The sequence below is a fragment of the Molothrus ater genome, chromosome Z (genome assembly GCF_012460135.2).
Source record: "Molothrus ater isolate BHLD 08-10-18 breed brown headed cowbird chromosome Z, BPBGC_Mater_1.1, whole genome shotgun sequence".
Classification (NCBI taxonomy): Eukaryota; Metazoa; Chordata; class Aves; order Passeriformes; family Icteridae; genus Molothrus; species Molothrus ater.
Genome location: NC_050511.2, coordinates 56,519,754 through 56,531,787, shown reverse-complemented (window position 1 = coordinate 56,531,787; position 12,034 = coordinate 56,519,754).

Here is a 12,034-nt window from a genome sequence, read left to right as displayed (position 1 = left end):
GTGAACGTGGCAGCGAATATCGAGAGGTTCAGAAGCCAGAGGATGCTTTTGTCTGTATGCGTAGATCTGAAGAACAAAGCGAGTCAGTTGAAATGGAAGGAAAATGGAAACATGAGATCAGGTTACGATAACCTGACCATGACTAAAAGTTAGGCTTGAGGACAGAGGGTTCCTGTTAGCAGAACATTGCTGGTCTGGACTGCCAACAACAGTAGAAGGGATTAAAAGCCAGATGAACCCTACCAATTTTTTTTTTTTAACAAAGCCACAGTTTGCTGTATCACTGTGTTTCAATGCATCTTTTCTCACTAAAGTCCAAACAACTAAAACTTTGACACTAAATACTAATTTTTAAAAATTGGAAGCATTATTTTTTGGCCAAAACATCTTGTTTGAATAAAGAGGGATTTAAGAGGAAAAACGACTGAATATTGAAGTCTAAGACAAAAAGTAAAATATATTTTATGACAGATCTTGTAATAATAATCTTTTGCAGGCTAATTGGGTACTTATTTTCACAGTATCTTTTTAATGCATTAGTAGCTTGAGTATTCGATGTGCAGACTTGAGTGCAAATTAACTTGTCCACCATCATATTAGAAACCTGAGGCATTTGCAGCATCTCCTTGGACGAATGTTTACAATTTGTAAACTCACAGACCTAAATGATACAGTGACTGGGAGCTTCTTGCTTGCATTAAGTACATTTGATGTACTGCACTGTTCCCTTTTTGGGATAATAAATGATCACATGTTTAGTGACTCACTGTAGTATGGAAAGCCCATTAAATTTTGTGGAAAGTACCGTTCTTCTGCATGTCAAATTTCTTCTGCATCTTTTATAAACCATTTCTCTTTTATTCTAGGATTTAGTATTTATTTTAGGGTTAGCCCTTACTGAGTAAGAACAAGTTACATTTCCTGCTGCTACAAGTCACTAAAAATCCCTTTCTCGCCAAGAAGTTCAAATTTAATATCCATTTATTTTAAGAGATGTGAAAAAGCTGTCAGGATTGCAGTTCTCAAAGAAGCATATTCAAATGGCAGGTGTAGTTTCCAGGGAGCTTTAGCCAGTTTAATTCCAAGTCCCATGTTTCTACTGGCTGGTTTGACTCAGAGTTTCAAATACCAGTGTAAGTAATCTGAAATCCTGCTGGATACATCATATTTTTTCTTTTGTTTTCTTTGTAAAAGCTGTATCCTCATACAGAGTGTTCCTTCATGGCAGCTGACAACTGTTGAATTCAGGTAGCTGTGGTTCATGTTTCCTGCCCATCCCCATTCTTGTCCATGCATTCAAGTGATTAATCCAGCATTCAAGCTGGAGGGGCTGCCTGAGCTGTCTTACTGCACAGCCACTGGTGTCAGCAAGAGGCACAGTCTGCGTCAGTGCAGTGGGAGCTGGGAGCTTGGAAGCCATGCTGAGCTAAACTGCTGCCTCAGGGCACCACAAACGAGCCTGGAGAACTGACTGGCACTGAGAAATGTGAGCCAAGGGGAACAAGTTTGGGACAGGTGAACTGGGAGATGGTTATACAAAGGCCGCCATGAAGAAGAGGGCTTTTGTTCGTTGTGCGATTCTGCCTCATTGCCTCACAACGGAAAACAGACAAACGTCTTGGTGTTTGTACAGCAGAATGGTATCAACAAAGCACCTTCTAAGCTGGCAACATGTGCAAACAGAAGCCCATGTGCAATATGGAACATTATACTAGATAAGGGGGTTCCAGAGTAATGTTAGTAAACACCATTCAGGGTGGAAATGGAGCTCAGTGCAGGAGAAGTGTGGGGGTGTCTGAACACAACACCAGAAACTGCTGAGTTTTGAGGAAGAGATTGCTCTTTGTTTGACCTAAGCGTGTACTGACCTGATTTGTCAGCTCACTTGTTTCCTAAGACAGGCCTTATTGAAGGAAAAAGAATGTTTTAGTGAGACAAGATAGCTGCCCAGAATAATCGTCTCCAACTTCCCACCAAGGACTTGGTGACTATTGCTGGAGGGACTATATTTTTCCACATGCACAGAGATACTGTGAGACTTAAGGGCAAAAATTGCCTGTGCCTGTCTCTATTCCAGAAGATTCTGTTCTATAACAGATTTGCAACACAATGATGAGAGTAAAGCACCCCATCTTACTTGTTTGCCTGGGCAGCTAAGGATTTCATTCCACCGAACAAAAAATAGAAACTAAAACAAAACAAAGAAACAAACAATTCAGGACACACACCAAAAATTAAAAAAAAAAAAAAAAGAAACCAGAACAAAAGAAACAAAAAAACAATGACAAAGATTTAACCATCCAGTATTAAAAAACTGATTACATGGTCAGACCTGTGTAACATTTATGTACAGTGCATATTGTTATCTCCCAGTCTTTTAACCTGTGGGCTTCAGATATTACTCATTATGTTTAAAGGCTTTGGATTTGTTTGTCATTTATGATAAGTCACTGCTTTGTAAATACTGACAGCAAGTGACTTGAGAAATGGAGAATTCATTTCAGCTATTTTTGTTACTACTAGGGGCTTGGACATGTCCTTTACATAAACTAGAGAAACAGCAACAGCAATGGAAACATCCAGTTTGTCGTTTATTTTTCCTTTGTATTTTTTTTTCTGTAGACTCAAGAACTAACATTTGTGCAATCATGTTCAAAATGCTTTGCAGCACTGATTATGCCTTTATTCTGCCTGATGAAAAGCCTTCTGCAGAGCTTGTTCTTTATCACCTCTCTTCTACATATTTGCCAAAAAAGAGTACTTTCCATAGCCTCGTTTACTTCCCAGAGACACAGGATTTTGGGGATAATAATGTTTGTCCATTGAAACTTTCCTCACACCTTGCAGATACTCTGTAAGAACATGCAGTTAGGAACTATATTTGTGTGAGGAAATAGCTCAAAATAACATTCCATCCCAGCTGTCTCATGCCATCTCCTGTACATACACTTTTATTTTTGGCATACTACACAAATGAGTTACAGTGAAATAATACGGGCATGTCTTTGCAAGGTAACTACTGCATTTCAAAACCACTGTTTACATGTTTTCACATACTGTTAATACCAGGAAGTGTTCTTTCTCATTCTCCCTTGAGGATAATTGCCAACCATTTTGAAAAAAATAATAATGCAGACGATACCATGAGTAGAACCTTATTTCTTTACTTGGTCTTAAAACAGTGAAACCTTTTTGTGAATCTGCATTGGAAGTCGAGTGAAGTTACATAAAGGTACTTACACTGTAATATTTTTCTTCCAGGGAATATGGGAAGTACTGGGGTAGGACAAATATCAGTACAGACTGGAGCTTTGCTTTCTGAGGCAAACCCAGGTTAGCCTCAGTGGCTTATGTTAGCCTCACTTCGAAGAGAGAAACCCTAAGGAGGCCAAAGGCTGGTGTGCAGCTGCGCACTTGTGCAGTTACCATTCATCACTTGCAAATACATTTTACAGTGTTTACCTCACACAGATATACTAGCACAGCCCTAAGCCTCTGGCATAGATACAATTAGGCCAGCAGACATTATTGAAAGGCAGCTTTTGAACATTTTGGTTGCATTTGTTATGATAAAATGTTTCTAATTATACAGGAAGATGGCCACTTCTAAATGAATTTAGTAAAAGCTGTAGTGCTTGTATAGCTGTTTGCAGTCTACCTGTGCTGGGAGCTCAGCATTCTACATTTGGTGGGCAGGTGCCAATAGCTCTGTAAGTATTTGTTCCTGATCAAGTAGTCACTTTTAATGGTGGATTAACAATTCCTTCTCCTAATGAGAACTGTAAACAAACAGGGACATATTGGATTCTCATTAAACAATGTTCGCTTGTTCTAGCTCAGAAACTGGTGAGTGCTGGCAGGGTAGCAGGTGTTAGACGATGCTGCTGCACGCTGCCTCCAGCCAATTTCCATCAAGCTCAAATGAGCATGTTGTTCAAGCCTGCAAAATTTAAAAGTTGCAGCATATTTCTAAATGCAAAAAATAATTTGAAAGTGTACATAAATTATCAGAGCTGGTGAAGGTCATGATCTTGCCCACCTTCCTCCACTCCCCATCTTGCCTGGTGCTAATATGAGTCCCTATGTGCCCACACAGCCACCCTGCATGTTTCTTTCTCTATTTCCTCTCTGATAGACCAGCGGGGTTTACCCTATGACCAGCCAGACATTCATGCTGGCAAAAGCATGCTGATGGGAAGAATGAGGAGGAGAAAAATGTCCTGCTTTCCATTCTGATTTCTAATGACAATGAAAAAGTGAAAGACCAGTAAAAATGTAAATGCTGGGGGGGAAAAGCTGTTTTTCTGGACGTGTAGTGGTGCTTGCAGAGGTTGGCTTTGGTCACCGGTTGCTGTCTTGGTGTGGGCCAGCCCTGTGATGAGTACAGTCACGATATACTTGAAGAGCATATGGCAATATATGCAAGTATTGCCAGCTAAAAATAAGTCTTCATGGCAGCTTCACTAGTGTTTTTTTTCTGTCACCCTTCCTTTTGTGAGCTGCCACTCTTCCTTTCCTGTTGCTCTGCTGCTACAGCGTTCATCTCGTCTGTGCCACGATGTGCTGTGAAACAACCTGCCAGGCTGCTGCTTGGACCTGCTCCCTGCCAGCACAACACTCACAAGGCTTTGCTGATCTGGAAAATCTCTGTGTACTCAATTCTTTGTTTCACTGTTATGGGTAGGTTGGAAAAGATGAGAAGAGATCATAGTCTGGAAAAATACACTGAATTATAGTTTGGTTGCCTAATTCAGTTCATGAGTCTGCTTGCTTTTATGCATGTAAAAGCTAACTGCCTTCTCAGTTCCTTTTGGTTTTGTCTGTTGCAAGTAGATCTCTCATGTTGCACAAGAAAGTCACATGGAGCTTCATAAAGTTATTCTGTGAGGTCACATGTAAGTGTCATCTTCTTTTTGAAACAGCTTAGACTGAACATCTGAGGTAAGCGAAATATATCATGTGACAGATCACTCACATTCATTTGCTTCTTTCACCAAACATTTGTAAGGTGTAAACACATTTTTAAAACACAGTCATTTCATCACTGATTTGAAAGTTTGGTCACTTCTAATGTCTTCACTCCTGACACATAGCTAATAGCAGGTAATTCCAATCACTAAGCCTGTAGTGGTAGCCTGTGATTGCAACTCTGAAGACTTGGAGCACAATACAGTAAGGGGTTACTGAGACCTTCATGCTAATTTCAAAATTTTTAACTAAAATCAGATTCAAAAATCAAAACTATGCACTGTATAGAGACAAGTGCAGTTGGTTGTATAATCTTGGTGTGCTGTGTATGCCATTTTGTAACTGTAAAATGCAGTTGAAAATACAAAGAGCAGATGTAAAACAAAACAGGTAAACTTCAGTGATGGAGATTAAAATAGGTAGATGAGAGCTAGCCCTTGAAGTAGTAAAATATTACAGGCAAGGGTTGGTATGTCCTCCAAAGTTTATAGCTTTAGAGCTAAACCATAAAGCTTCTGTTTCAAGGACTACCCAGTAGAAACTCCTGTATGTTGCATGTCTCTTGGAAGCTGACAAGCATGTCAGCAGAGAATTAACTTTTATCAGTTTGTACTGCTGATGTAGATGTTACAGGGAGAGAAAAGGGTGCAGTTTTCAGAATACTGACAGAAATCTTTGAGTTTTTATTGAAGTCCTCTAGAAGTCAATGTTCCGATCAGCTGTACCTTTACAGGGCATTTTGAGATGTCAAAACCAACCCCTTTTTCCACTCAATTTAAAAGCTTTGCATTCAGCAAGTCATTTTGAAGCCAGAAAAAAATTATTACCTGAGTGTGAAGTTTCTTAGATTTCTGGTTGGAAAGCTGGTCAAAGGCCATAATTAGAGTAATTTTTAGTCTTTCTGCTCCATTGTCAGTAATGGTATGGCCTACCCTAGGTGGTCAAAGGAGACAGGTTCCACTTGTCTGGAAACTGTTGCCTGTTCTTTAACTCCCACAGTAAGTGTAGCTGAATTATTTCTGCACATAATGAATAGTCAAGTGAAAAGCTTTAAAGGTGTATGAAAGAAGTCTAAACTGTACCTGTCTTGCAATATAACATTCAGTTTGTGTCCTTTTTCTTCTATCAGAAGGGCATATGCAACTAACAGAGATTATTTTTTGGTGCAAAGAATGCACCTCTGAAAAGCAGAAGTATCTCTCTCTTTGAATCCAAGATGTTTTGGTCATTTGGAAAATATGACAACACAAAGGGGAAATGTCAGGGCAATTTTACTCATGTCCATGAATTTAGCAATATCATGCCATTTCTTAGGTTGGGCAGTTTCACAGACTGGATGCATAATATATTCTATAGGATTTGTTTTTTTCTGGCTCTGCAAATACAGTCTTCCAGACAAGACTACAGCAAATACAGTAAAAGCCTCAGGTGACAGCAATAGCACAGGAGATTTGGTTCAGCCTGCTTGTGAAGAACAAGAAAGTAACAAAATTATTCCATAAAATGTAAGCATTTCAAGTTTCCTCTCCATACTGTGTAAGAAAATTATTGAAAGATGTGAAAACATACAGTAAGTCAGAAAAGCTCTCTTATTCCAAAGTAGCATTCATGCAGCATTATTGTCCTGAATTCATAGATCCAACACTAGACTAGTATTAAAGTGTATCTGAATATCTGCCATGATACTCTAGGACTAGGCTGTAGTTAGATACATATCACAGTAAACTGTGAGAGGGGCAATTATGCAAACAAAAGTTCATCCTGTGTAGTAAGCGAGACGACAATAGTACATGACATGGAAAGAAAGCTTCATTTGTTGTATTGTGTTTGTATAAGTTTGTATAAGTTGGTCTGTTCCGTTCTCCCCTGTGTTATAATGGTTCTGCCCTGGTTCTCCCTCCCCTCCCTGCTGCTGTCTGTTACCCTCCTCCCCAGTTTCCGTGGCAACTCATTTATCTTTTTTGTATCCCTCCCCAGTGTCCCTGCCTGTCACTCTCTGCTCCTACCTTTTTCTCTAGAATCTTCCAGCTGGAGCACTGGGTGATTGGCTCGGGAGCCAATGTTGTTCCCATGGTGCCTTTATGTTGTTCCCATTGGTGCTTTCTCATGTCAGTCCTTTGTACCCCACTCCCCCCTGAATCCCTATTCGCTCAGGGACTGACTCCTCCCCTGTATCCCTTACCCTTTATAAGTTGTAACAACCGTCCCTTTGCTCTCTTTGGCTGGTGGTTTTTCTCTGGGACTCTAATAAATCTGGGCTGTACCCCAGCTGGAGCGCGCCCTCTTTATTCCTGCTGGCTGAAGCCCCGCCGCGGCCACGTCCTGCACAAGGAGGCACCACTGCTATAAGGCAGGGTGCTATCCCTAGCTGCTGCCCCGAAGCACTGCTATTGGGGTGGTGCCCCCTGAGCTGCAAGCGGTGCTGGCCAGCTTGCCAGGACGTTTGGGAAGGTCGAGCCTTCCTCCTTTAGCCAACACTGCTTCATTCACTCATGAGACACGTATTTCTAGAAGAAAGAACTTTGAACAAAACTGTGCCTTAGATACCAAAATATACAGCACAGGAGATAATTTTTGCCTCTGTGCTAGCAGGGGTGCAGTAAGTGGATTGATTCAGGGTGCTTCCTGGTCCTGGACAGGACATTTCTTGGATGCTTCCAACTCACAGGGCAGATCAATTCTTTTACTTTACATCTAACAGTGTAGATGTCCCAAATCTGGTGCTTTTAGGTACTGTTTGTTGTCCCTGTCTTACACTCCATGACATACTGCATCTGTCTCAGACATACTGGTAGTTTATACTTACTCTAATGGCTAAGCCTGAGTTGTTAAATGGATGCACATAAACAACCAGGATAATTTTTATCCAAAATGTTAGCAATGGTGCATAATATACTAATATCCCCCGTAGTTACTTCTGCATCTTGGGTTCTGGGACTCTGTTTTTGCTTTGGTTCTGATCATTGTGCTTCCTCTGGCATATATTTGCTAACCCTTCATAATGCGAGCAATATCTTTAATGGTATCAGACATTTAAAGAAGTTAAAATTTAAGTTCATGGATGTGTATCCCCTACAAAGAAATGTTTTACATAATAGAAAATACTGTCAAGGCAAAACATACTCTTTTTACCAGTAGCTAGCAAATCAGAGGAAATAAAAATAAACTGCCTTATTAATTTTAGGAATCTTATTATTTTACTGAGCAGACTGTTTCCTTCTTAAATACCCTGATTTTAATGCTTTGCCAGACCCTGATCAAATTCTTTTCCTTAGATTGGACTGATTTTTTTCCCCCAAGAAATTTTACATTCTAACAAAAGTTTTGAACAGTGCTAAATAACCCAAATGTGTAGTTCCATGAGTGGTCTTGCACAGTAAATTGTTGTGGTAGTGTCGATATATTTGTATTACTTCACCATCTGCTTGATACATAATGTAGTAGGCAAGATCAATGCCTAATGTAATTATGTCAGTAGAAACCTTGACGTAATGTTGACATAACGGCCCTGCAATATACTTCCTAGGGCAAGGACGTGGCATCTATTATCTTTCATCTGCAACTTTAACGTTACTTCAGCCAGTCTACAAAACCCTTCTCACTTTGCAACAAGTCACAACAGGGATTTTCCTGAAAGAATGATGGATTGATTTCTCCCTGACACTGTCCTGCTAAGGACAGAGAGCTGTGCAGGGGCTAATTAGCATGATGGGTGGTGCTTACAGACCTAAATAGAGCTGTGCCTATGTGGACGCCAAATGTAGTAGTGATTTTAGTGTAGATGATTTTAGCCATGAGGCTGCATCAGAGAGATGGGGAAGAGAAAAGTAGAGTGTATTATACAGTACTGTAGATGCCAGCCCAGCAAAATTAAAATTAATTAAAAATATCCTAAGGACAAAGGAGACAGGGAATATGTCACTATTATAAGGTAGTTCAACCTGGACTTGTGTTTGAATTTTATAGCATTGTCTGCTAAGACAAGAGCATGGCCAATCATGGTGTTAGACAGACACTTCAGGAATGAGCTTATTTTCTGAAGAATCAGAGCCAGCTTTGGTATCAGTGGGAGCAGTGAATCCCAAAGTATCTGCTTGCATAATTTTATTTTCAAGACCAAGACCTGATAGGTCATGGGTTGGACTTGATGATCTCAAAGTTCTTTTCCAACCTGATGATTCTTTGACTTTTGGAATGAAAAGTAATGTAATTTCTGGCAGTTGTACTAGATGATCTCTGAAGGTCCATTACAACCCTAACTTTTTTGTGCCTCTTTGAGTTCGAAGGCTGGAAACTAAAAATGCTGCAAAATTGTGGGGAAAAGCCACAGGGTTTTTAACAAGCTGGATCCAAGAAAAAAGGAGACTCCTAGGATGTATCAATTTTCTTGAATATTGCTGAACAGTATTTTTAACAAAGAATGAGAAGGCAGTATTGATGTATGATCTGAAGCACAGAGGAATTTAAAGTTCCATGTTGCAACACTGCAGCCCACAGACTAAATAAGAACTTCTGTGAGATAATATGAAAAGATGGCTCAATGGACTTCCTACTGAGAACAGTAAAAAAATCAGCATTCACTTCAGTGAAGAGTGGGAAATAGGCTGGAAGGAATTTATCTCATGCAGGTTCAGCTAAGGTGACATACTCATGAAAAGAGAAAACAAAATGACAAAAGTAGCAGCATGTGTCTATTCAATGTTAAAAGAAAAGCCACTTAACAGCCAAACAACACAAATACTGCAATTAATATGGGGTTTGGCTGCATCATATTACACAAAGGTGCACATTTCAGAATTTTCTGTAGCTTGAGCCACATCTGACACTGATTTTTCTGTTGTGTATCTGTGTGATCATGTGCAGCGGAGGTTTTTATTATGGTGCTGCCACCCAAAATTATGAAGCAGAGAAAAAGTAGCAGTGTGTGTCAATTTTGTGTGTCCTTCTCAGTTGCAAAATTATGAAAACAGCCTCTATGTGAAAAAGGTGTGCTGATATGAACAAAGGTGATGAATTCATTGGTAGCTTGTAAAGGTTTATCCTCAGATTACCTTGATTTTCACATAGCTTGTTTACTGTGGCACAATAGAAAATTTGTTGTGTGATGCATGCCCTGCAAAGTCAGAAAAGTGTATGAATGAGCAGTGACATTACTGGGGAAATGTATTTACACAACTTTCAGGTGCTCAGCATGCGCATTGCACTCATTAATGTAAAGGAATGGCATTGTTAAAAGGCATCTTTTAATGGAGAACATCTAATTGTGAAATAATCTGGTGTGTATCAGTCTACAGACCACCAGATTTGTCCTGTGCCCATAGCACATTTGTACAGAGATTGAAAGAAGCAACAATGGGAGCTGCATGTGAGCCTCAACAGACATGACAGGCAGGTTATGCAGCTGCCTGTGCTCCAGTTGCACCTATCAAAAAAACACTAGAAGGTAGGTTTGAAAAACTTAGATCCTAATAAGGGCACCTGTGAATAAATTTAGCATCCAAAGCATCTTAGGCCAAGGGCTCAGATATTTCACTTGACAATGGTAATGAATGAGAAGGGACACCCTTCCATCTCTGCTCAGTTAATTTAGTCATGTCTGCTCTCTCTTGGGAGAGGCTCTTAGGGGGGCTTAGGCCCAATATTTGCAATAATCAGGCAACCAAATAATATCTTCAGAGGGCACTAGTGAGCTTCTCAAAATTGGCAAGTGCCCAGATATATTGAGGGGTAGTGTTCCACCAATATTTATGTACTTCTGAATCCATAATGTCACACACCAAATCAGACATCACTTTTCCAATTTACATAAAAGATGATTATGTTTTTACTTTTTGTGTATGTAGTATCTATAAAAGGGTTTAGAAAATTTCCAGATCCATCTCCCAATTCTTGTAATCAGTGAATAAAATGCATATTTTGCCAAAATTAGATAACTTGTTTCAGGAAGAATGAAGCTATTTGTAGATATTTTTCTTATTAGACTTTCCCAAATGTGATAAAACTGACAACTGATACATATAGCTAATGAATTGCATTGGACTTTTCATTCTCCTTTCTGTTGTTGGACCAGTATATAAAATTGTGCAGCAAATCTACTATTTTTCCTTCTTTTATGAAACTTTAAGTTTCTTCAAATTCAAGTATTTTATTTAGTATAATATTATGCAACATGGCCTTATAACAATTACCATTTCCCAAATTTAAAATGTTTTTATGGTCCTTGTGAAATATAACTTCTTAAAAGTTGGAGGCCCATAAATTAAAAGTCAGAACTAAACCAAGTTTAGAATTAACATGGAAGTCACAGATAATGAAACGTGAACAATTAATTTGTTGGGTTTTTTTTTTCCCCAATAAATACTTATATCCTTTGTTAAAGAGTTATTGGGGGTTGTAATGCTTTTGGTTTGAGGCCTGCTTTTCCTTACAATTTTGTAAGTTATTGAAGATGACAGTTTTAAAATTGCACAAGCAGTACAGAAACCAAGACATAATACTCACTGGAACTTTCCTGAGACCAGTTATTTTTATTTAGATGCACAACAATCATTCAATGGAAAATTACCTTTGTCACAGTAAATTTTATCTATGGTAAAATCCAAATTGTTGATTTTAACAGTTTTCATATTTTATTTTGTATTTTCTGTTGCTTATTATATAACACATTAAAATAATTAAATATTGATTTGTCAAGTAGTCACTTGGTGTTAATGCAAAAACTGTAATGCTGCATCTTGGGGAAAAAAAAATCTAACATTTTATGTTAGATAGTATTTCTTAGGTAATATGAAAGCACTGTGAATTCTTAGAATGATGAAAACCTTGTAACCCAAAGGTCCATGTGTTATTGTTTGAATCATCTAGCAATGACATAATTAAACATTGATATCTCTTCATATTTCAAGTAATCATTGCTGATTGCTTTGCATGCTGAAAATATGCCAAATAGCATGCATTGGTGGTGATTCATGGTCTCTTTTTCTTACACAAAAAACCACAAAGATGGATGTACACATTTGCACACATAGACTTGCAATGAGGTTAACAGGACTGGTCAATGTTTACA